General features: G+C 52.6%; 1 pseudogene; it reads right to left on the bottom strand.

The window, feature by feature from the left end:
• Positions 1 to 474: 474 nt before the first annotated feature.
• Positions 475 to 2,252, bottom strand: LOC123099560 (indole-2-monooxygenase-like; annotated as a pseudogene).
• Between the last annotated feature and the right edge of the window lie 2,665 nt (positions 2,253 to 4,917).

The raw sequence follows: 4,917 nt of genomic DNA, 5'->3' as shown, positions 1-4,917 counted from the left end.
GAAAATTATTGAAGGTGTGTAATGTTAGAATCTTTCACAACACCCCAACTCCCACAACGGTCATTGTGCTTAATACCAAGGAGGAAGTGAGATTTTGGGTGTTTCGGGTGCGAAGCAATCATGTAATATAATGATGCGAGAGTGATGACCTTTCATTTGAATCCTCTATTGGGTTTCTTATTTCGAACCCCCTCCTTCATAATGAAAATAACAAAGTTTTTTTTTCTGAAAAGAATATTAACCTGGCCTTTATATTACAGGATGCACACGGCTATATTATTAAACATAAATCAAGTTCGAGTAACCGAATCTAGACAGCGAAGAAGAAAAAAAAAACACGACCACAACCGGTCAAACTCCAGATTAAGTAGCTCATCCAACAATCTACGATTGGCGTGCCTACACACTATGTTTTGCCTTGTTTAAAAAAAGCACATATGCAGCGGTATACAAATATGGCACACTATGTACCGATCAAGCAAGCACGTGGGTGTTGGGGACAAGCATGAGCTTCTCCTTCCTACGGACAGTCAGACCAAACACCTCCGTCATATCGACATCGTCCCTCTCCATGCCGATCGGCAGCTCCCAGTCGAAGCAGTACGCGAGGTTCGCCAGCATGATCTCGACAGTAGCCAACCCGAAGTTAAGACCGGGGCAGATTCTCCGGCCAGCCCCGAATGGCACAAACTGAAAGTCCTTGCCCGTCAAGTCCACCGCTGCCGCGGTGCCACCCTCGAGGAACCTCTCTGGCACGAAGTCGTCCGGCTTCTCCCAGGACCCGGGGTCTCTGCCAATAGCCCATGCGTTGACGATGACTCGAGTCTCAGAGGGTATGCTGTAGCCGTCGACGTCGCAGTCCGCCATCGCCAGGTGTGGGAGGAGGAGCGGCGCCGGCGGATGCAGCCTGAGCGTCTCCTTCACCACGGCCTTCAGATAGCCCATGCCGGCCAGGTTATGCTCCTCGACAAATTCTTGTCCGGCGGGAGTGCCGTGTCGCACCTCAGCCTGAAGCTTGGCCATGAGTTGATCAGGTGTGCGCATGAGCTCGGCCATGGCGAATTCTAGGACCAGAGACGACGTGTCCGTGCCCGCTCCGAACAGGTCCTGTAGGCACGTTAACGTTGTCCACCAGAGGTAAATGAGGCAACATAACTCAGTCGATCTATGTAACATATTTTTCTATATTTATTAATTATATTAGTTGCTTACCATTAAGATGGCCTTGATATGGTCTCTGGTGATGCCATGAAACTCTTGCTGAACCGATAGCAGCACGTCGATGAAGTCACTCTCTCCTTGCTCGTCGACACCGTTCTCCCTGCCATGGTGCGTTGGGTTTTTCTCGTGGTCTCTTATTATCGCTTCTAGCAGTTCGTCCCACCTCTTGTGTGCCGTCTCGGCGTTGTTGCGGACGAACCTACTGAGAAGACGTACCTTGGCCAACCTTGGGAAGTAGTCCTCCATATGAAACCCTCCGACGAGAGCCGAGTTTGCCTCGATCAGCTCTCTGAACATCTTATTCCGGCCTTCCGCCCTGAAGAACTTACCCGACACAGCGCGGCACACCACATCGTTGGCGTACGTGTTCACCACCTCGCCCAGGTCGACGGCCACGCTCGCCGCCGCGGCCTCACGGATCCTGGAGATCACCACTTTCACCTGTACATTCAAGAGCAGAGCAGGTTGTGTATATATGTTCTTCGTTCTCACGAACATGCTCAGGTTCAGGAGGTGGTGATGCTGACCTCTTTTTGACGGGCGATGCGGAACGACTGGACCTTTTTGACTGTGAACAGGTGCGTGGTGACGAACCTCCTCGCCTGCCGCTAGTGCTCGCCGTAGGGGGAGAAGGCGATGTCGGACGACCAGCCGTACAGGAGGGCGTCGGCGATCCTGGACGGCGGGCGGGACGCGAACAGGTGGTCGTTCGTCCGCATGACCGCCTGGGCGGCTCGTGGGGACGACACGACGAGGTTCGGGACGGAGCCGAGGTGGAGGAGCATGAGGCCGTCGGCGGCATGAGTCCTGGAGAGGCTGCGGAGGGAGACGTGAGGGAGATCGCCGACGAGGTGCAGGTGGCCTATGATGGGAAGGGCCGGAGGCGAAGGAGGGAGACGCTTCGCCTTTGCTTGCTTGCTGGCTGTGGCCAGACGCAGTAGTAGTATGATGACCGATAGTAGCAGTAGTGCTTGTAGCTGTAGAGGGGTCTGCTGCATGAGATGGTAAACTACTTCAATATAAGGAGCCATGGGGTAGGCTGGGGTGCAACTGGGTGTGTGTGGTACGGAGAGAGCAGAGGATGCATGATGTTATTTATAGCTGCGTGAGAAGTTTTCCCACACGTGGTTTATCTTCATCGCTGGGCGAGGCTTTCAGTTCCGTGCTAGACTAGTGGCGCACACTGGCACCTTTCCTTTTCACGCTTCAGTACTAGTACTACTACTCGAGTGTGCCAGACACGTCTCAGCACGAAGATGCTAGATGGAGCTCCGGCTTCGTGGAGCACGATTTTTGAACAAATACTTTTATGTTTCAAAAAATTCTGAAAACAAATACACGTATATCCATATACTCCCTCCGTCCAAAAAGAGTAAATTGTAGAAAACCACCATTTTAAAGTCTAGATTTGCAGAAAACACTACGTTACATTTCTTTTGCAGAAAACACCATGTCTTGTGTAATCGTTTTGTAAAAGCCACTGATCTGCGGATCTGGCTCTGTTAAGCGTGTTTATGACAGACAGGGCCCATTTTCTGCTTACGTGACGTAACTTTTTGTGTCAGACGGTTTTAAATCTAAAATTACAAACTAGACTCTCAAATTTTACATAGACACCCCCAAATCAGAAATGAAAAACGCAATTAGCCTCCCACCCGCCCTCGACCTCGTGTTGACCATGGCCGGCCGGCAGTCCCTCACCAAAGCCCCTCCTCCGTGGTGGAATTGCTCCACCCCGACGTGGTGGAATTGTGCACGGTGGAGGGGCTTGCATTGTCGAAGATGCATGCGTTGCGATGACGCCAGAGGGACCAGGCGGAGAGAAGCACCAGGGAGGAGAGCCCCTTGCGCATGGCGGTAGGCGCAGCCGCGACCGAGGCCGACCACCAGTCCAGGAAGGAGATCTCAGTGTCCTGGGGGAGGGGGATCGGGGCACGGCACCAAGCAAGGATCTCGTGCCAGACGGTCTTGAAGAATGGGCAGTGGAGGAGCAGGTGATCGATCGTCTCGAGCTCCTGGGCACAGAGCGCGCAGAGATCCCCGACGAGGATCTAGATCGGGGGTCCTCACCGACGCCTCGTTCTATGGTGGGCAGGACTGAACATCGGGCGATTGGAGGCGTGGTTCATGCACGCATTGCTGCAGTACGCCGTGGTGGGTGCCGCCGGCCTGCCGTCCTCTATCTGCACGCACACGTCATCACAGTGCACCGGCGGCAGCTAGAGCGTCAAGAATGGCAGGCCTCCCTTGCTGCTCCGGTCGTCGCCCCACTGGCGCTCTTCTTCCCAGGTCGTCTTCCTCGTCCTCCCACCCTCTTCTTCCCCAGGGCGTTCCCTGCTGCTCCAGTCGCTGCCCCGGCTGGCCCAGTCGCAACGCCCTTGTCGAGGAACGGCAACAACGACTCCCTATGGCGGCCTTCCTGCCGGTGTAGGGCTCTGGCACTGACCCTTGCATGTTCTTCTTCATCCCGACGCCATGCGCTCACCATGCCGAGCTGGCCGGTGCCCTACGGGGACGATGGAGGTCGATGTGACCGGATCCGGTTGGGGGCACGATGGCGGTGGCCCGGGGAAGAAGGGGCAGCGCCGAGCCAGTGTACACGCTTACGGATGACAGAAGAGGGTGGGTTGGGAGCGAGGGGAAAGGCTGTGGTGTGGCTGGAGGGTGGGGAGAAGGGGGCGAAAGTTAGGGGGCGTTTTTGTATTAAAGCTAAACGGTTATGCCACGTAAGCAGAAAATGAGCCCCATCTGTCATAAACACGTTTAAGAGAGCAAGATCTGCCGATCAGTGGTTTTTGCAAAATGATTATACAAGACGCGGTGTTTTCTGCAAAAGAAATGTAACGTAGTGTTTTCTACAAACCGATCCTTCAAAGTAGTGGTTTCCTGCAATTTACTCGTCTGAAAAAGCTTGTTCCTCAAATGGATGTATCTAGCGTCAAGTTAGTGTTGGATACATCCATTTGAGAAACAAATTTGGGGCAAGTTTTTCCGAACGGAGAGAGTATGTAATATACATGTGTGTAAATTTTACGATGAAATATGGAAAAGTATTGTTCACTCTCAAAGTCCAGGATTTTGTTGTCCAGCTTGCAATTCAAGTTGGTTTGTCTTGAAATTTTGCACAGATATACATAACATCCTTATATACGTGTATATTTTTTCCAGATCATTTTAAAACCTAACAATTTGAATTTTGAATTTTCTAAAATAGCAGGCTCCATAGAGCTCGTCCTCCAAAAGCCCTATTGTGAAGGGAAAATCATTTCTAATGGAGTCAGACGCCTATAGTCAATACTATGCCGTCCCGTACTAAGATTAGAGATTGTATTTCTTATACGTGTGCTTGGATGCTACCCAGAAGACGCCGCTCTATGGCGTGGACGGCTTCCTGAAAGTCGGAGGGGACATGTCGAATCTGGACACGGCTCCTCTGTCGTGCGCTAGGTGACGTTGGGCCGCTGACATGTGGGCCAGGTTTCTCACAGGCCCACATGCCAGTGGTAGAACGGCAGGCTGCCGAACGATAGAGGATCCTCGCGCGTCGAATCTTGGCTGCATGCCCTCTCCCTCTAGTTGGGGTGCCTCTTGTTGCCCCACTGAAACACCTGCCCCTTCTCTCTCTCCCTATGTAAACTGATCCATCTGTAAAACTGCCTGGGGTTTGGCCCCGATGATCAATATATTTAGGTGGGG

This window comes from Triticum aestivum, chromosome 1A (assembly GCF_018294505.1).
Source record: "Triticum aestivum cultivar Chinese Spring chromosome 1A, IWGSC CS RefSeq v2.1, whole genome shotgun sequence".
Taxonomy (NCBI): Eukaryota; Viridiplantae; Streptophyta; class Magnoliopsida; order Poales; family Poaceae; genus Triticum; species Triticum aestivum.
Note: the sequence above shows the minus strand (reverse complement) of the source record. Positions and strands in the feature narration are given on the sequence as shown.